The sequence below is a fragment of the Myxine glutinosa genome, chromosome 7 (assembly GCF_964187855.1).
Source record: "Myxine glutinosa chromosome 7, kmMyxGlut1.1, whole genome shotgun sequence".
Taxonomy (NCBI): domain Eukaryota; kingdom Metazoa; phylum Chordata; class Myxini; order Myxiniformes; family Myxinidae; genus Myxine; species Myxine glutinosa.
The window spans coordinates 141,289,276-141,310,955 of NC_136267.1; the positions used below are offsets into that span (position 1 = coordinate 141,289,276).

Sequence of the window (21,680 nt, forward strand, 5' to 3'; positions counted from 1 at the left end):
TCCAATACCGAGGCCAGGACGTCCCCGCAGAACCACAAGGAGAGATGATCGCCAGCTGCACCGGTTAGTCTGCAATGGCCATACCAAGTCAGCTAATCGGCTTCGGGCTGAGTGGCAGCAACTGACAAATGTGCCTGTATCCAGAAGGCTAGTCAACCAACGACTGGTTCAAGCAGGCTATCGTTCCAGGCGTCCCCTGAGAAAGCCACGACTGACCAGACAACACAGCCAGCGCCGATTGCAGTGGGTCAGAGAGCACCGTCAATGGCAGCCAGGACACTGGAATCACGTGACCTTCAGTGACGAGTCTAGATTTCTGGTCTATCGTCAAGATGGCCGCAACCGAGTGCGCAGACAAGTGCATGAAGCCAACAACAAAGATTGTATTGTGCCAAGAGTCCAAGCTGGAGGTGGTGGGGTGACCGTTTGGGCTGCTTTTCATGCAGGGGGCAAAACTGACCTGGTTGTTCTGAATGGAAACCTGAACCAGTTCAAGCACAGGGGCATTCTGGAAGAAACATTGCTTGCATTGGTTCGTGCAGCCTTTCAAGGAAACTTTGTCTTCCAAGATGACAATGCATGGCCTCATCGTGCTCGCATGATCCAAGACTTTCTTGCTGACCGTGGTGTCGAGCATATGGAGTGGCCTGCCATGTCCCCGGATATGAATCCGATAGAGAACTTCTGGGCAGAATTAACGCGTCAAATCGACAACTTGGACTAGCAGCACCTCTGTGCGTGAATTGCAGCAGGTTATTTTCACTGCAGGGCAAGCGATTCCTGTCCAAACCTTGGCAAATCTCGGGAACAGCATGCCTCGACGTGTACATGCTCTCCTGAATGCTCGTGGGGGTTACACGAAGTACTGAACTGTAATTTTACTGTCCGTAATCCCAGTCATAATTTAACTTTTGTTTTTGTTGAAAAAAAATTGGGCTAATGTGCAAAATAAAGAGATACTTCTGGAAAACGTACAGAAGTTTAACACAGTACTGCCCGTGAATTGAGTTCGATACCAGTTTACATCATTTTCAAGGATCAATTTATTTACTTCAAAATGTCAAATGTGGTTTTTGTTTCTTTTAAAGGTGACATAAACAAAATCTAGAATAATTTCAACATAATTCTAATGAACTTTTGGTTCTAAATCATCTTGAAAAGTAAGTTCACCCCCACAAAAAAAATATTCCATATTAAATGCCAAGTCTGTATATATATGTCACGTTTAAAAGTAAGTATACCCCATGTAAAGTTTTGACTTTTTCAGTATATTTCAACATACAGCTATTTGATCTTCTTTTCAACAATATTGAAAGATAAAGGTGATATATTATAATAATACAGTATCATGAAACATTTACGTTTTGTAGGCCATTGTATAATTTAAATAAACATAAATGCAAATTTCACATGTGGGAAAAGAAAGTACACCCTTGGCTCTAATAGGAGGTATTGCCCCCTTTGGCAGAAACAACCTCAAGTAGGCATTTCTTATAACTGTCTACCAGTCTCTGACATCGACTGGGAGAAATTTTTGCCCACTCCTCCATGCAGAATTCTTTCAGCTGTGCGATGTTTGAGGGGTTTCTTGCAGGCACAGCCCGTTTCAAATCCCCCCACAACATCTCGATGGGATTTAGATCCGGGCTTTGACTTGGCCATTCCAGAACCCTCCATTTCTTTCTTTTCAGGCATTCCTTGGTGGATTTACTGGTATGTTTAGGGTCATTGTCATGTTGCAAGGTCCGCCATCGGTTGAGCTTCAACTCTCTGACAGATGGCCTCACATTATCCTCAAGCACCCTCTGGTACAATGAAGAATTCAGAGTGGATTCTATGATTGTGAACTGCCCAGGCCCTGATGCAGCAAAGCTGCCCCAAATCAGAATATTTCCACCACCATGCTTTACAGTTGGTATCAGGTTCTTGTGGTCAAATGCTGTCTTTGGTTTTCGCCAAACATGTCTTCTGGTACTGTGGCCAAATAGCTCTACCTTTGACTCATCTGCCCAGAGCACATCTTTCCAGAAGTGCTGGTCTTTGCCTCAGAGTTCATTGGCAAACTTTAGTCTTGCCCTGATGTTCTTTCTGGACAGCAAAGGTTTCCTCCTGGCAGACCTCCCATGGAGATCAAATTTGTGCAGCCTCTTTCTAATGGTTGACTCGTGCACTTTGACATCAACAGTGGCAAGAGCTACCTGTAGGTCCCATGATGACATTCTGGGGTTCTTAGAGACTTCTTCCAGCATCTTGCGGTCTGCTCTCGGGTTTAGCTTGCTGGGGCGGCCTGGCCTGAACAAGTTGGCAGTTGTTTGGAATCTTCTCCACTTATAGATGATCTTCCGGACAGTCGAATGATTGATTTCAAATTGTTTGGAGATCTTTTTAAATCCCTTCCCAGACTTGTAGGCATCTATAACCTTCTTTCTGAAGGCCTCAGAGAGCTCTTTTGATCTAGGCATGGTGATGCTGCACACTTCAACAACAAAGAGCAAACCAAACTAAATGTCTGAGGTTTAAATAAGACAGGTTCCTCGAAGATCCTCTCTAACTATGTTCTAAACATTTGCACCTGAGCTGGTGCACCTGATTCTAATTTTCGGTATTTGAAGTAGTGATAAATGTAGGGGTGTACTTACTTTTTCCACATGCGAAATTTGCATTTATGTTTATTTAAATTATACAATGGACTACAAAATGCAAATGTTTCATGATATTTGTTATGTTATATCACCTATATCTATCAATATTGTTGAAATGAAGATCAAATAGCTGTATGTTGAAATATGTTGAAAAAGTCAAAACTTTACATGGGGTGTACTTACTTTTTCACGTGACTGTATATATATATGACTGTTATCCATATATATATATATATCCATATGTGGTCATCAGTGTCTCTACTAGCTTATAAATAAAGGTCATTTTCTGTGTGTCTGTCCATCTGTTTGTGTGTCTGTCTGTGTGTGTAAAACACCAATCACGCCCAAACAACTGAGCCAATTGCCACTAAACTTGACACATAGACCAAATGGGACTTCCTGTTGACCATAAGCTACATGGCTTCTTTTTATGATGACCATGGCCAATGTTTTTATCGCTAAATTATATTATATCAACTCTCCTACCCCATCCCCCCCCAAACTGGCCCACCCACTCTCCTATTTCACCCCAACACCCAACCTTCCTGCCCCCCTCCCCTCAACCCAGCCCACTCACTCTCCTATCCCACCCCAGCCCGTGAACTCTCCTACACCCCCCCCCCCCCAACCCAGCCCTCCCACTCTCCTATCCCACCCCGGCCCGCCAACCCTCCTACCCCCTTCCGCTCTGACCACCCCCCTCCCTTTTCCCAATTTTTTACACCGAGTATCCTCGGATACCCCTACTTGTCATAAACAAGATGAGAACCAAAAGTACAATTCATCCTGAACACAATATTTGCTGAAGACTATTATCAACACTTAAAACATAAAGATCCTTCCTTATTATTGTTTCTTTGTATTTTTAGTTTTGGCCACCAATTGACATCATTGCTCAAAAACAGAATCCTGAAATAGGCATTTGTCATTAGCACAAGGTTGTATTTATCTTGGGTAACTTTCGGGCTCCTTTAATGACGTGAAGAAATCGAGGAAACTGGAAAATTAGGTGACAGTTTCCTCATTTAAATGGAATATCCTTTTTGGAAAATGTCATAAGCATCATTGTGTAATTACATCTTTCTCACCACAAAGAATAAGCTCTTTCATACTATTTTGAATGCAATTTTAAAATCACTAATCTGCATTTTTTTTTTCTAAATCACGTGTCGGAGCAGTGTTGCCAGTAGAGTTAAAATGTTTCGAAAAAGAAATTTGAGAAAGGAAAGGAAGCAAATAGTATAAGGGAGGAAGGGTGTGAGTTTGAGAAGGATACAGAAGAAAGGTAGGAAGGAAATAGGATCAAAGAAGGGGCGGATGTGGCAAAGTGATTGTGGGGAGGAGAAAGGGGGCTCATAATTTTAATATTTATATTTAGGTTCTAAGAATATGATCCTTCCTCTCTTTACATATTCTGTGGAGTCCTTGCTGATACCTCTTTTAAGACGTCCAAATCTGGTCCAACAACAAAAGGTTTTCATGATAATTACACTCATGACTCAGTGTAACCCCTAATTAGGACTGGTGTCATAACCCCCTTTGAAAATTATTAACTGTTCATTGTTCATTCCTTTGGTTCATTAAAATCTGCTCAAAGTGCATATCAATGACTTTCCATATGAAACACCTAATCAAGCATATCCTCCAGGACTCATTATGTTTCATTCAGATTATTAAGATCCAGGTCACTAAGCATGATTCGCCCACTTGATATCACAACCTTTTCCTACTTGGTTCTCTTTGGCAATGTAAGTGGTTGTTTATGATTACATGGATTTCCGGTTTCCGGAGGTGGCAGCTTTTCTTCCTTTCTCCGAGGGACCTGCTTCCAAAGTTAAGTAAATCATTCCAGATTTGTCTCCGTTACCATCGATTGTTGAGCAATTGTGTTTGTGTTGTCCGTTATTCGTATCATGTGTGCATTGCCATGTATTTTGTGTGTGCATGTTTATTTTGATTTTTGTGTCTGCCTCAGCTAATTATGCTCACCATTCCCCCAACTCCACCTGCTTGCTATTCCTCTCCAATAGTCTCCCAATCACAAATCCCACCCTCGCTCCAATTCCTTCCTTATACCTCCTGGATAAACAACAAAAAAGACCCCTTACCACCCATTTTGATGGTTTGTCTCGCTCTTTGTTGGCCATGTGTTCGACAGGACCACTTCCTCATTTACTCCTCGCTAAACTTTATCATCACCACTATAACAAGAAAGAGCAATCAGAGATTGCAAAACCTCACCAGGATGTATTTCAGTGGTTTTTAAGGCTTTTGTGTTAAAACAAATATGGCGGCCGAACCACGTGACCGATGACGTCATTATTTTTTTCTCCACCAATTTACGCCTACATGACGCTCAAGAAATTTAATCTTGATCGGATGAAGTTTTGTACTTTTCGAATTATGACGTCATAATGGAGGCACCTATGACATAAGCATTAACATATTTTATTCCCCATGGAGAGTTCTTTACAATGAGCCACGTCTCAACTTTTTCTATTCAGCGCTTTCCGAGATATAAAGGTGCAAAGGTTTTCGGTTTTTCCAAGATGGCGGCCGAACCATGTGACCTATGACGTCATAATTATCATAAAAAAATTATACAGGTGTAGTTGCACCTCTGGTGAAAATTTACCGGTCAATCGGACCAACGGTTGCAGAGAAAATCATATTTATTCTGTGCGGACAAACATAAAAACAGACAAACGGACTCAAATGCAATACCCTCTCCTCTGGTAATTAGAGAGTTCATAGAACATGATACCTCGCACAGTGTTCAGGTATATACTTCAATTTTAATAATATTAATGATTTTAAAGATAGTTTTTATTTTTTAATCTGGAAGTTTAGCGCTACTGAAGCAGTCTTATATACATCACCCGTATACACTGTGGTAAAACGACGTTGAGTCGCAGTTTAGGAAGTGGAGGCTTTTTTGATAGATTTCACATGACGCCACATCCGGGTGCTTCGCACGCGCCACCATCTTTATGGGCAAACAAAACGATGGATAACACAATATGTTCATCTTTATATAACGGCAGGAGTTTGTTAACAATGGTGAATACATGCAGTGAGTGTTGTTGGCTCTCACAATCTATCTATAATTCCAGTAATCTCTGTGTGTATGTGTGTGTGTCTGTGTGTGTGTGTGTGTGTTTGTCTGTGACCGCTGTTTCTCGACAACCACGGGTCCGATATACTTGAAACTTGCCAGGTATATTGCTGGGGACCCGAGGATGTGCCTTTTCAAGGTTTGAAATTAATCGGACAAGTGGTTCCCAAGGTATGGTCACCGTACTCGCAAGCCGTTCGCTTTGGCTTTGCGAATGGACCAAACCATTTCATGTAAATAGAGGGGGGGGGGGGGGGGTTCTACCGTACTCGCAAGCCGTTCGCTTTGGCTTTGCGAATGGACCAAACCATTTCATGTAAATAGAGGGGGGGGGGGGGTTCTGTGGTCGTTACTGCCACGTGGTTTCAAAGTTTTTTTTTGTTGTTGTTGTTTGCACGCATGTTTTTTTGCACCCACGTACGGGCACGCCCTAGTATATCTAAATGGGACAATAAATCGTATTATTCAATTTCTGCCACGATCAGCCATCGAGGAAAAACTGTCAGAGAAACAGAGATCGTTATGGCAGTCTTGATGAAACAGGCCCAACTTCGTTTCTTCGAAACAGACAAGAATATGGCGGTTTGTTGAGCACTTGTGTCATAGCTCGACCTGTCATCTTGTAGAAACAAAAAGCAACATCTGTATCCGTGATATCCATTTCATGGAACAAATTGTTCGCTGGCTTATTCTCATACCCCCAGTAACATGGGACCTTCATGCTAATTCATTATACAATGCGTATCAAAAAAAGGTAATCCGAATTCAAGGGGTTAAAAGCAAAAGTTATTTAGTTTGACAATTTACATCTGGTTTACCAATTATGAGGAGATACTCAGCTTTCCATTGATGCCTTTCATGCATCATTGCTGTCACACATGACCGAGTACATGTTCATTGAAAATGACAAGTTAAAATCACATTTTTACAAGTTTGGCTAATCGGTGCAAGACAGTTTGAAATGGATGCATTACTTGTCGACTGCCAAGTTGATTATGTATAATTGTTAAGCTGGTCTGGTAATCGTCGGTTGCGTCATCCTTTGTTTAAGATGGGTACTTAAGATGGGCCTACAGTGTATGGGTTCAGAGACAGTCTGAGTCATTGAAAAGATGGTTCAACTTACGACTGAACGGTGGACCTTCATGGTTACAACCTTTCACCAAACTGGAAGTTTGCAGCGAACTCGTGATGCGTTCAGGGAGCGTTTCCCAGAACAGGAGCCTCCAGCAGCCAAAACCATCTGGGTGAATGTTAGAAAATACCAAGAGCATGGCACTAGCCTCAACTGCAACAAGGAGAATTCTGGTAGGAAGCGCACTGGGTGATCGGAAATGAACATTGTAGCAGTAAGGCAGCAAGTTTTGGAGCATCCTCGGGATACCAGCGCAACACGAAATGGGACGGGATTGCATACGGCAACATTCAACCGAATCACAAGACTGGACCTCCACCAACATCCATATCGGATTCACATCCGGCATCAACTTACGCCAGGGGGCTGGTGCTTGCCGGATGGTTGATAGCACGTTGCGAAGCAGATGTCAATTTCCTGTGGTATCTCGTTATCGGCGACGAAGCTGCTTTCGCCATGGATGGCAAGGTCAATACCCATAATGTTCTTGAATATGCACCGGCAAGACAACCCACAGAATTGAATTTTGACACCAACATGAATCGACAAAAGTGGACTGTTTGGTTGGGACTTTGTGGAAGTGGTCAGGTGATCGGACCATTTTTCTTTCAAAGGAATGTCAATGGTAACAGGTATCTGCAGATGATCAATGATGAAGTTTTACCGCAGATGGAGGAGAACTTTGAGCGACAGGTTCGTGGTGTCTTCAGATATCTCTAGTGGGCCCAAGACGGCGTCCCAGCACATCGTCTTATCGCTGCCCGAGATCGATTGAGGGAACTCTCTGGAGACCGAGTCATCGCCCTCAACCATGCAGTCGAATGGCCGCCAAGATCACCTGACCTCACACCATGTGATTATTTCCTTTGGGGACATTTAAAGAACAAGGTGTTCGTAACTCCTCCCCGTGATCTTGACGAATTGCAGCGCCGTATTCGACATGAAGTGGATGCTTTGCGCAATGACCCTGGTATGGTGAGACAAGCAGTTCAGGGCATGCTCTGCCACTGTGAGCTTTGTGTTGAAAGGGGAGGTGGACATGTTGAAGGTGTGGGTGCATAAAGGCCAATCATTCCTGAGAAAAGTTCACATCTGACGTTCATTTTACACCAATTATCCTGAATTGCATCGATTAGCCAAACTTGTAAAAATGCGATTTGAACTTGTCATTTTCAATGAACATGTACTCGGTCATGTGTGACAGCAATGATGCATGGAAGGTATCAATGGAAAGCTGAGGATCTCCTCTTAATTAATAAACCACATGTAAATTGTCAAAATAAACAACCTTTGCATATTAACCCCTTGAATTCGGATTACCTTTTTTTTTATACGCACTGTATAATGTGAGGAACTATCTCTTTACAGAACTCTGGGTCGTATCACGACTCAAACCAATGCTGGACGGGTCACCACTTTGTTGTGGCATACTTGACTGAAGGTGCCAGGAATTTCTAATTTGTTCAGGGTGCCGGCGATAACTCGCCTCCTCTTCTGGAAAAACACCATGGCAACTTTAACATCCACCAACTATCAGTGTTGGCATACGGGTTGTCTGGCTTCGAGATTCGATCCAAGGCTAGACGGCTCAAAGGCGAATCCACTTATCTCTTAGTTTTCCTGCGAGGCCACTTTCATTTTTTTTTATCTTGTCCTTGGTGCCGGCAATAACTCACCTACTTTTCACTCAAGACAACATGGGATCTTTAACACCCATCAAGTAATGCTTAATGTTGCAGTCATGCAACAGGATAACCAGCTTAATCTCTATCCAAGGGATGGTGAATTTTTGATGCAATTTTTTTTTTGACGAAACACTAATTTGACAGTGAACATTCGAGTTGGAAATTTAACTTGGATTCGTCAGTTAAGGTAAGTGTGTTGCCTCCACACAATCCTGTAGTCTGTAGGGCGTTAAAATAACTTTAACGTAACCTTAAATCGAGTCTTTAAATGTATTTTGTTATTAGTAAAGCGTGGCAAAACTATCTTTGGAGCGATCTATTTATTAACTACGTGTTGTGGAGAGAGGGACTGCTATATTGAGAATTGTCAGGGCGATAGGTGGGAGGATGGTAAGGGAGTGTTGGAAGTGAAGGGAGATGAGTGAGAGAATGGTTGGAGCATGTCTCGGGCATTTCATACCAAGGGGGGACTGACGGAAACTGTACAACGACAGGAGATGAATTCTCAAAATGATTTTTTTTCTTTTTCTGCTGTTGTTTGAAGAACTAGGGCGTGCCCGTACGTGGGTGCAAAAAAACATGCGTGCAAACAACAACAACAAAAAAAAACTTTGAAACCACGTGGCAGTAACGACCACAGAACCCCCCCCCCCCCCTCTATTTACATGAAATGGTTTGGTCCATTCGCAAAGCCAAAGCGAACGGCTTGCGAGTACGGTAGAACCCCCCCCCCCCCCTCTATTTACATGAAATGGTTTGGTCCATTCGCAAAGCCAAAGCGAACGGCTTGCGAGTACGGTGACCATACCTTGGGAACCACTTGTCCGATTAATTTCAAACCTTGAAAAGGCACATCCTCGGGTCCCCAGCAATATACCTGGCAAGTTTCAAGTATATCGGACCCGTGGTTGTCGAGAAACAGCGGTCACAGACAAACACACACACAGACACACACACATACACACAGAGATTACTGGAATTATAGATAGATAAATGGTTTTGCTGAAGGATCACTTGTAGAGTTGATTCTTCTCAAAGTCCCTAACATCCATACTAAATGCCATTTGCTTTTGTCCTTGCAAAAGCACATGAAACATCATCTCACCGAACCATGTCATTTGCTTGTCTGCTTCGAAACAGACCTCACCCAAGCATGTCATTTTCTTTTGTACACGCATAAGCACTTCACCCAACCACTCACAAAATGGTTGTTGGACTCCAAAGACTTGTAGGCTTTCAATTGCTGTAAAGTATTTACAATGGATGTAAACGAGGTGATTCACGATGTCTGGATATGCTAGTCGAGCCACCGATTCACATTGCTGATGCACTCTTTCCTCGGAAGCTCATATGCATCTTTAGCCTCAATAAAGCACAGTTTATCAAAATAACTCACCTTGGAAATGGTTTCTAATCAAGGGAGACGCAAAGCTCCCCTCCCTCTACGTGGGATCGTTTCTCTGTATGCAGCTTTTACAAGGCGACTGGAAATACGTTGCTCGGCTTCTACTGGACGAAATCGGCTGCAAATTTCAGAAGTAAATGCTTTGTACAAAAAAAAATTCCCCTTACTTTTTGAAGTCTTTTATATCGTCTTGAAAAATGAACAAATGAACATCTTGTACGATGAGCAAATGCATTGTGTTCGTATTTAAAACGTAATTATTGTTAAACCTGATTTTCAGCGTCATTATGAATACTGTACCATATCAAATTGTTTATTGTATGGAATAATTATAAACAGTGAACATGTTTGTGCTTCAAACGCAACGTAGGTTCATATTTTGGAGTGATAAAGGCAGTGGCAGTGTAAGGGTGTGCAATATCTTGGGCCCCCCCAGATAACACTGTCCCTCCAATATCTCGAGGCCCCCAGATAACACTGTCCCTCCAATATCTCGAGGCCCCCAGATAACATGGGCCCTCCAATATCTCAGGGCCCCCCAATATATCCGGGCCCCCAGATAACACTGTCCCTCCAATATCTCGGGGCCCCCAGATAACATGGACCCCCCAATATCTTGGGGCCCCCACATAACATGGGCCCCCCAATATATTGGGGCCCCCAGATAACATGGGCCCCCAATATATCAGGACCCCAGATAACACCCGCCCCCCAATATTTTGTGGCCCCCAGATAACACCCGCCCCTCAATATCTCGGGGACCCCAGATAACACTGTCCCCCTAATATATTGAGGCCCCCAGATAACATGGGCCCCCCAATATCTTGGGGCCCCCAGATAACACTGTCCACCCAATATATTGGGGCCCCCAGATAACACTGTCCCTTCAATATCTCGGGGGCCCCAGATAACATGGACCCCCCAATATATTGGGGTCCCCGGATAACACTGTCACCCCAATATATTGGGGCCCCCAGATAACATGGGCCCCCAATATCTTGGGGCCCCCAGATAACACTGTCCCCCCCAATGTCTCAGGGCCCCCAGATAGCATGGGCCCCCCAATATATTGGGCCCCCCAGATAACACTGTCCCCCCAATATATCGGGGCCCCCAGATAACACTGTCCCCCCAATATCTCGGGGTCCCCAGATAACACTGTCTCCCCAATATCTCGGGGTCCCCAGATAACACTGTCTCCCCAATATCTCGGGGTCCCCAGATAACACTGTCTCCCCAATATCTCGGGGCCCCCAGATAACCCTGTCCCCCCAATATATTGGGGCCCCCAGATAACACTGTCCCCCCAATATCTTGGGGCCCCCAGATAACATGGCCCCCCAATATATTGGGGCCCCCAGATAACATGGGCCCCCAATATATCAGGACCCCAGACAACACCCGCCCCCCAATATTTCGGGGCCGCCAGATAACATGGGCCCTCCAATATCTCGGGGCCCCCAGATAACATGGGTCCCCCAATATATTGGGCCCCCCAGATAATACTGTCCCCCCAATATCTCGGGGCCCCCAGATAACACTGTCCCCCCAATATCTCGGGGCCCCCAAATAACACTGTTCCCCCAATATCTTGGGGCCCCCAGACAACACTGTCCCCCCAATATATTGGGGCCCCCAGATAACATGGGCCCCCCAATATATTGAGGCCCCCAGATAACATGGGCCCCCAATATATCAGGACCCCAGATAACACCCGCCCCCCAATATTTCGGGGCCGCCAGATAACACGGGCCCTCCAATATCTCGCCCCCCCCCCCCCCCAACCCCAACGATCGTGATCCACAATCTGATAACACAGCGCAAAGGGAATGCTCCATCTCAAATGAAGCATTGTCACGTGATGAATCAATAAAAACAAGTTTTTCCTGATGTTTAACTTGACAGGAGCACATGTGACAGTATTACCGAAATTAACTTTGTTTGTTACACAAGCGGAAAATCAGAAACAGAAAAGGCTCCGAGCACAAGTCCTGGGAATGTCTTCCATTACCAATCAGCTTGTGGAGAGCTCGCCAAGTGGCTCGCGGTGTTACGTGAGATTAGGGGGGGTTAGGTTGTTATAAAATACTATAAATGCATGCAAAATGTGTGCGTTGTGGTGCTGCCCACACACGACTCGATTGCCAGAGAGGTAGGCCACAACGCGTTGGTAATACAAAGAGTCTTTATTCAAAGCTCGCACTTCAGCACTGGGCGGGCTCGAGCTTAGAGCCCGCATATATGTGCCGAGGCCACGCCTAGTCCCCGGGCGTGGCCGATCGGTCGAAAGGCGGGGCACCTCACTCAACATGTCAACTTTCCTACGCATATCCGTGGTCACATTTTGGACCTTGTCTGCTCCACTGGATTAAATTTGCACCATCTCTCTGGCTCCGACCTCACCCTCTCTGACCACTTAGCTATCACTATGACCATCAACATCCCCACCCCAACACCAAGACATTATCGCACTATCACCTTCCGTAAGCTAAACGCTCTTTCACCTACCTCATTATCATCCACCCTCTCTGAAAAAATGTCCACTTCTCCCTTCGTTGACCTCCACACCCCTTCCGACCTCACTGACTACTATAACCACACTCTCTCCTCCTGCCTTGACCAGCTTGCGCCTGTAAAAACCAAAACAGTTTCTTTCACCCATTCTGCTCCCTGGTTTACCCCTGAACTCCGCCATGATGAAAACTCGTGCTCGCCAACTTGAAAGACTCCGCAATAAAATGGGTCTCACAGTTCACTCCCAAGCCAACAAGGACCACCTACAACACTACAAAGATGCCCTCTCCCGCGCCCGCTCCGCCTACTACTCTCAAATTATCCACTCTGGCTCCGGAAACCCAAAATCACTCTTCTCGACAATAAACAAACTCCTCTGCCCTCTGAACACCACCACCCAGTCATTCACAGTAGACAACTGCATCTCCTTCCTCTCTTTCTTCCAACGCAAAATTGACAACATCTACAACAGCTTGACCACCGCCGCACCCGCTCCCCCTCCAACCACCTGCCCCCCCTTGTCCTGCCATCCCCTGTCTCGGTTCTCCCCAATCTCCCCTACTGACCTCTCTGAACTCCTCATAGGAATGAAAACTGCCACCTGCACTCTTGACCCCATCCCCTCCAGCTTTGTCAAAGCCTCCCTCCCTGCTCTCTCTCCACTTGTCATTGCAACAATAAACTCCTCCCTGTCTACAGGCATCGTCCCACCTTCCCTCAAAATTGCTGCTGTTACCCCCATTCTAAAAAAACCTGGTCTAAACCCTGACACCCTAAACAACTTCAGACCCATCTCCAACCTACCCTTTCTGTCAAAAGTTTTGGAACGCACTGTAGCCACTCAACTCAAACATCACCTCTCTGCCAATAACCTGTATGAAACATTCCAATCCGGATTCCGCTCCAACCACAGTTCTGAAACTGCTCTCCTCAAAATCACCAACGACCTTCTCCTCTCCTCTGACGCTGGCAACCTCAACATTCTCGTCCTCCTCGACCTCAGCGCTGCCTTTGACACCATCGATCACACCATCCTCCTCACCCGACTTGAATCCACCTTTAACGTTACCGGCACTGTCCTCTCTTGGATTAAATCATACCTCTCTGACAGACGCCAGTTCATCTCCATCAATAACTGCAAATCCCCCACTGCTCCCCTCCCCCAAGGTGTCCCCCAAGGTTCAGTTCTTGGCCCCCTCCTCTTCATCCTTTACCTGTCCCCCCTCGGTCACTTAATCCGCCGTCATCTATCTATAATTCCAGTAATCTCTGTGTGTTTGTTTGTACGTTTGTACGTTTGTTTGTCTGTGACCGCTGTTTCTCGACAACCACGGGTCCGATATACTTTAAGCTTGCCAGGTATATTGCTGGGGACCCGAGGATGTGCCCTTTCAAGGTTTCATATTAATCGGACAATTACTTACCGAGCTATGTCCAAAAAACGATTCAACCAATCAGAGAGCAGCGAGCTATCGCGTGTGCCGAACGTGGCGGACACACTCTGCCTCGGATGGCACATTTGAGAGCGTATTCATTTATTTCACGTTTGCAAACTATGTTGGCGCTATGTTGGCGTTAAACTATGTTTTAAAACTAATAAAAACCATTTCATGTAAATAGAGGGGGGGGGGGGGGATTGTCACTGTACTCGCACGAGCAGATGGCGGAAGTGCCTGACCGCCAAGTGAAGTCCGAGCAACTCGCGGTCGAAGGTACTGTAACGGCGTTCGGGCGGGCGAAGCTGCCGGCTAAAGAACGCCAGCGGTTGCCAAGCTCCGTTTTAAAACTAATTAAAACCCCGGGGGGATTGTCACTGTACTCGCAAGCCGTTCGCCGTTCGCTTTGGCGTTGCGAATGGACCAAAACATTTCATGCACCAAACCATTTCATGTAAAGCGTTCGCCGTTCGCTTTGGCGTTGCGAATGAAGCAAAACATTTCATGGACCAAACCATTTCATGTAAATAGAGGGGGGGATATAATTTTAGATATAGATATAGTACGGGCATGCCCTAGTCTATCTATAATTCCAGTAATCTCTGTGTGTTTGTTTGTTTGTACGTTTGTACGTTTGTCTGTGACCGCTGTTTCTCGACAACCACGGGTCCGATATACTTTAAACTTGCCAGGTATATTGCTGGGGACCCGAGGATGTGCCTTTTCAAGGTTTCATATTAATCGGACAATTACTTACCGAGCTATGTCCAAAAAACGATTCAACCAATCAGAGAGCAGCGAGCTATCGCGTGTGCCGAACGTGGCGGACACACTCTGCCTCGGATGGCACATTTGAGAGCGTATTCATTTATTTCACGTTTGCAAACTATGTTGGCGCTATGTTGGCGTTAAACTATGTTTTAAAACTAATAAAAACCCCGGGGGGATTGTCACTGTACTCGCAAGCCGTTCGCCGTTCGCTTTGGCGTTGCGAATGGACCAAAACATTTCATGCACCAAACCATTTCATGTAAAGCGTTCGCCGTTCGCTTTGGCGTTGCGAATGGACCAAAACATTTCATGGACCAAACCATTTCATGTAAATAGAGGGGGGGGATATAATTTTAGATATAGATATAGTACGGGCATGCCCTAGTGGTCTCCAATTCCACTGCTTCGCCAATGACATCCAGCTTTTCATCTCCACCAAGTCCGTCTCCACCGACACCCACTCTATCCTGACAAACTGCATCACTGAAATAAAATCCTGGCTTCAAATCAACTTCCTCAAGCTTAACTGTGATAAATCTGAAATAATCATCATTGGCCCAAAAACGCTCACAAAATCCACCCATAACTTTGCCCTCAACATCGACGGTATCCCAGTATCCACCTCCCCTCACATCCGGAATCTTGGCGTCGTCTTTGACCAAACCCTCTCCTTCAACAAATACACTAAACAGATCACAAAGTCAGCCTTCTTTCACCTGAAAAACATTGCCCGTCTCCGCTCATCCCTCTCCTCCACGGCTGCAGAAACCCTCATCCACACCTTCATCACCTCCCGTCTGGACTACTGCAATAGCCTCCTCTATGGTTCACCCTCAAAAATCACCAATAAACTCCAATACATTCAGAACTCCGCTGCCCGTCTACTCACCCATTCCCGGACCCGTGACCACATCACCCCCGTCCTTTACAAGCTTCACTGGCTCCCCATCCCCCAGAGAATCCAGTACAAAATCCTCCTCTTGACATACAAAGCCCTCCATAACCTGGCCCCATCCTACCTGGCTGACCTCCTCTCCAGACACACTCCCACCCGCAACCTCCGCTCTGCTGGTACCAACCTCCTGACCCCCTCCATCCGGACCAAATTCAGATCCTGGGGGGACAGGGCCTTCTCCATCGCTGCTCCCACCCTCTGGAACTCACTACCTCACACCATCAGAGACTCCTCCTCACTCACCACATTCAAAACATCACTAAAGACCCACCTGTTCAACACTGCATTCAACATTCAACCATTTAACCCCTGACTATCTCTTCTCCTTCTCCCTCCTTTTGCTTTAAATATTTCCCTATTGATTCTTGTCTTTTTGCAATTGTTGTTTTCATGTATTGTTATGCATTATGTTTTCCACTCTGTCAAAGCGCCTTTGGGCTTCTTGAAAAGCGCTATACAAAATAAATGAATTATTAATTATTATTATTATTATGTGCTTTCGCTCCCCGCCTGGACGCTCGCGCCACCCACTGGTGCGCGGAATTATTGCCCCTTGTGCCCGCCACACGCGCCCCCCCAGAATTCCCGCGCACCTGAAGGGTGAGTTTGCGGGGAAGCCGGATGACCCGGCCGAAACGCCCCCTGGTGATGGGTGCAGGGCTGGGGGGTAGCGGGACGGTGGGGCTGTGGGGTGCCTGGGGTCCGACCGCCGGGGGGCGGCCTCGACGCGGAGGTAGAGCTGCTTGCGGGGGGTGGTCCGGATCGAGGTGGACCGGCTTGAGGCGGTCCATGGAGATGCGATCCGGGGCACCGCCGATGTCGATGGTGAAAAATTTGTCCCCGGTCTCCAGCACGCGGAAGGGCCCGTCGTACGGGGGCCGTAGCGGTGCCCGGTGGGCGTCGTGCCGGATGAAGACATACTTTGCCATGCGTAGCTCTGTGGCGACATGAGAAAGCGGGCAACCGTGGTGTGCCGTCGGCACCGGGGCGAACCTCCAGGCGGTCTCCTGAAGGGCGGAGCGCTGTTGCGCCACGGACCAAGGAGCCGTGGAGTCGGGGATAAATTCACCCGGTACCCGCAGTTGTTGCCCCAAGACCAGCTCCGCCCAGGACGCGCGCAGGTCGTCCTTGGGCGCCGTCCTGAGGCCCAGCAGGACCCAGGGAGTCTGTCGACCCAGCCGCCGTCACGGAGGCTGGCCCGGAGCACGGCCTTCATTGAGCGATGAAAGCACTCGCACAGGCCATTGGCCTGGGGGTAGTAGGCCGTGGTGCGGTGTAGTTTCACCCCGAGCCCTTGCGCCACCACGGCCCAGAGCTCCGAGGTGAACTGGGGGCCGCGGTCGGACGAGATGTCCGAGGGGGCACCGAACCGGGCAAACCAAGTGGCGATGAAGGCTTGCGCCACATCAGCCGCAGACGTCGCCGCCAATGGGACAGCCTCCGGCCACCGTGTGGTGCGGTCCACCATGGTGAGGAGGTGGGTGAACCCCCGCGAGGGGGGCAGAGGTCCCACCAAGTCGATGTGCACATGGTCGAACCGACGCTCGGGCACCGCAAACGGGGCCAACGGGGCCTGGGTGTGGCGGTGTACCTTTGCGCGCTGGCACGCGAGGCACGTCTTGGCCCACTCGCGGACGTTCTTCCGGACGCCATGCCAGACGAACTTCGCCGCGACGAGCATCTGGGATGCCTTCGTGCCCGGGTGGGACAGGCCGTGGATGGCGTCGAAAACTGGGCGCCGCCAGCGAGCGGCACGATGGGGCGAGGCCGGCCGAGGGAGACGTCGCATAGGAGGGCCGCACCCGCGGCGTCAAACGACACCTCGCTGACACGGAGGCCCGTGACGGCGGTCCGTAAGGCCTGGATGCCGGGGTCGGTGGTCTGGTCCTCCGCCATCCGGGCATAGTCGACCCCGAGGTGGACCGCGAGCACGACGGACCGGGAAAGGCAATCCGCAACCGGGTTGTCTTTACCCGTCACGTGACGGATGTCCGTCGTGTACTCGGACACGGCAGAGAGGTGACGCTGCTGCCGTGCCGACCATGGCTCGGCGACCTTGGCCATCGCGAACACAAGGGGCTTGTGGTCGACGAAAGCCGTGAAGGGGCGGCCCTCCAGCAGATGGCGGAAGTGTCGGACCTATAGAAGGTGCTATAGCGGCGTTCGTGCGGGCAAAGCTGCCGGCTAAAAAACGCCAGCGGTTGCCAAGCACCACGCACCCACTGCTCGTGCACCGCGCCCACCGTGTAGTCCGACGCGTCGGTGGTGAGGGCGATCGGTGCATCGGTCGCCGGGTGCGCCAGCATGGTGGCGTCGGCCAGGGCCAGCTTTGCGCCTGCAAACGCCGCGGTCATCGGCGCCGACCAGGCGATGTCACCTTTGCCCGGCTTGCCCCGGAGGGCCTCGTGCAAGGGGCGGAGGAGCTGGGCGACGTGGGGCACGAAGCGGTGGTAAAAATTTACCATGCCCAGGAACTCCTGGAGCCCCTTGATCGTGCAGGGCCGCGGGAAATCCCTGACCGCCTCCACCTTGGCCGGTAAAGGGACGGCCCCGTGCCTGGTGATGCAGTGCCCCAAGAAGTCGATGGTGGCGACGCCGAAACGGCACTTGGCGGGGTTGATGATTAGGCCATGCTGGCCCAGGCATTCGAAGAGCGTGTGGAGGTGGAGCAGGTGTTCCTCCCGGGACGCGCTCGCGACCGGGATGTCATCCAGGTAGACAAACAGGAAAGGTAAGTCGCACAAGATGCTGTCCATAAGCCGTTGGAACGCCTGGGCCACATTCTTCAACCCGAAAGGCATTCTCAGGAGCTCGAAGAGGCCGAAAGGGGTAATGATGGCCGTCTTCGGGACGTCGTCCGGTTGGACGGGGATCTGGTGGTAGCCCCGGATGAGGTCCACCTTGGAAAACACGGTCGTGTTTGCCAACCGGGCGGAAAAGTCCTGGATATGCGGGACCGGGTAGCGGTCGGGGGTGGTGGCATCATTGAGCCGGTGGTAGTCCCCGCACGGCCGCCATCCTCCACCGGGCTTCAGCACAATGTGCAGAGGCGAAGCCCAAGCGCTGTTGGAGCGCCGTATGATCCCCAGCCGCTCCAGCGTGGTGTACTCCGCTTTTGCCACCGCGAGCTTCGTCGGCTCGAGTCGGCGTGCCCGGGCATAGACCGGCGGCCCGACCGTGGGGATATGGTGCTCCACCCCGTGTTTAATGGCCACCGCTGAAAAGGTGGGCCGCCTGAGGGCCGGGAAACTGGTGAGGAGGCGGGTAAAGTCGTCCGCTGCCGGAAGCGTGCAAACTAAACTCGCCGGGATGGAACCCTCCAGCAAGCCGCTTGGTAAGCCGCTCGATGAGCTGCTCAGTGAGCCACTCAACGAGCCGCTCAGCGAACAAGCGAGCGAGCTGAAGGTTTCGGCCTGGACGAGCCGTCTGCGCTTCACGTCGACCAACAGCCCATTCGCACATAGGAAGTCCGCACCGAGCAGTGCCATTGGCACGCTGGCGGTCACGAACGACCATTGAAAGTGCTGCCCTCCGAACCGCAGGGAGAGGCAATGCTTCCCGAATGTGCGGATGGGTGTACCGTTGGCGGCAAGCAAAGCGGGGGCCCGGCCCGCGGTTTGCTTGTCGGACATGGAGGTGGGGAGGACGCTTACCTGCGCTCCTGTGTCACAAAGAAAACGGCGCCCGGACAAGGTGTCTGTGATGAAAAGGAGGCTGCCGGAATGGCCGACCCTGATGGCCGCAAGTGAGTGCTGGTCGTTTCCCGACCCGACAAAAGAGCACGGCGGGCGACACGTTTTAGCCTGGCGGCCGTACCTGGCATGGTAGTAGCACCAGGTTTGCGGCGGTAACGGCCGCGGCAGCCGTGCCGGCGGCGGTGGTGGTGGCGGCGGCGGTAGTGGACGGGGCGTAGCAGCGGCCACGAGGGAAGTCGGGAGCGCTGGAGCCTCCGCGCCAGGATCCACTACGGCAGCACCGTACACCGACCGCGTGTCGCAGGCCGCAAAATACTTGCCGGCCTCTCTAGCCAGGGCGCGGGGTTCCTATATTTTGGAACCAGCCAGCGCGAGGCGTACCTGTGTGGGTAGCTGGCATAGGAAAAGCGTCCGGAATAAGAAATCCGGGGGCTGGTCTCCAAGCAGGGACAGCATGGAATCCATCCGGACGGATGGTCGTGTGTCGCCGAGGGCAGGAAGGTCCAGGAGGCGGTCGGCCCGTTCGATCTCCGTGAGCCCGAACGTGGCGATGAGGAGACGTTTGAGTGCCTCGTACCTGTTGTCGCCCGGCGGGCGCCGAAGGATGGACACGACTCGGGCGGCAGTGCTGGGCCCGAGGGCGGCGACCACGTGGTAGTACCGGGTCTCGTCCGCCGTTATGCCTCGGAGTTGGAATTGAGCTTCGGCCTGCAAAAACCAAATGTCGGCTTGCGCTTCCCAAAACTCGGGGAGTTTGACTGCGACGGCGTTGGTAGCCATGGCGCGTTCGGTGGTCAGCAACGGCTGAACCAATCGGGGTCACCAGTGTGGTGCTGCGCACACACAACTCGATTGCCAGAGAGGTAGGCCACAACGCGTTGGTAATACAAAGAGTCTTTATTCAAAGCTCACACTTCAGCACTGGGCGGGCTCGAGCTTAGAGCCCACATATATGTGCCGAGGCCACGCCTAGTCCCCGGGCGTGGCCGATCGGTCGAAAGGCGGGGCATGTGCTTTCGCTCCCCGCCTGGACGCTCGCGCCACCCACTGGTGCGCGGAATTATTGCCCCTTGTGCCCACCACAGCGTGTGCGCATGTGTGTGTAATACCTTCTGTGTATTAATTACGTACATCTATTAATTGGTATCCTGGTACAATTACAACCAGCAGTCCCCCTAGTCAAATAAAATAATTTGAAATATATTTTCGGGAGAAGCCATGGGGTATTGTACGAAACCATGTACCCATGGGGTACACGTTTGCTGTGTCTGTTGGTTCGGGGAACCACGTGATGGGGGGTTAATGGAGGAAGGGTGCGCATGCGCAGAAGGGAGAGAATGCCGAATAAAGAAAGCCTCTTGATTCTCGTTCCTGTTGCTGTTTACTGAATGTACGGACACTACAACGTTATCCTTTTTATTTATACTGATACCTCACTTGCACCTTTGGCTCTTTTGATGATACTTTCCGACTCCTTTTTTCAGCCTATTTATCGATGCATGCAATGGTAATGCTGATCTTATCGATATAATTGCTTGCTCATAAAGATGGCAGCCATGAGTGAAAAGCCTGGATGTGGTGACGTCACCGGAAAGCGTCAATCGATCACCATAGAATGCAGCGTCGATCGGCATCTTCTTCACCCAGACCCTCTCACATGCCACGCCGTCTCGTGCTATATATCAATAAATAGCATGGTTCCTAGAAGTATTACGAAGGTGATTTGTGTTTTGCAGTGTTCAAATATATAATTCAATTTAAGTAAAAGTTTGAAGAGATTTAAAGGTGTATAAATAAATTAATTCCAGATTTTACCACCATTTGACCCAGTGTCTACTACATCACCCGATCTAACATGTTACATTAGTTTTTCGTGCCTGTTGTTTGTATCCTTTATAACGTACTTAAAACAGTAAGTTTCTTGTTTGGAATGATTTTCAATTTTGTTTGATTGCCAGGCAGACAGACAGAGTAAAAAATATTATCCCACTCCTCCCTGCGCATGTGTGATCAGGACGAATTCAGAGCCAAAGTACTGTGCAACAGCAAACTTGTCTTCCTATTCATGTTCCGATTCATGTTCAAAATATATCATTCCATTTTTTAAAAAGTTGTTCCTCGATAATAAACAGATTATTATAAACTGATAAGATGGACAGACAGACAGACGGACGGACATGAACCGATTGCTTAACCCCGCTTTTTGCTTCACATGCGTGGGGTAACTAGAGAGTTCATAGAACACCTTACCCCATGCAGTGTGGGGAACACCTTATCCCCCCTCAAAACTTTAAGATAGCTGTTCAACACTACCTTAGGTACATCCA

At 49.0% G+C, this 21,680-nt stretch overlaps 1 protein-coding gene across 1 annotated transcript in view; it reads left to right on the plus strand.

Moving 5' to 3' along the window:
* The window catches only part of LOC137431693 (potassium voltage-gated channel subfamily A member 3-like), a 97,969-nt gene that overhangs the window by 73,834 nt on the left and 2,455 nt on the right, over positions 1 to 21,680 (plus strand). The window lies entirely within an intron of this gene.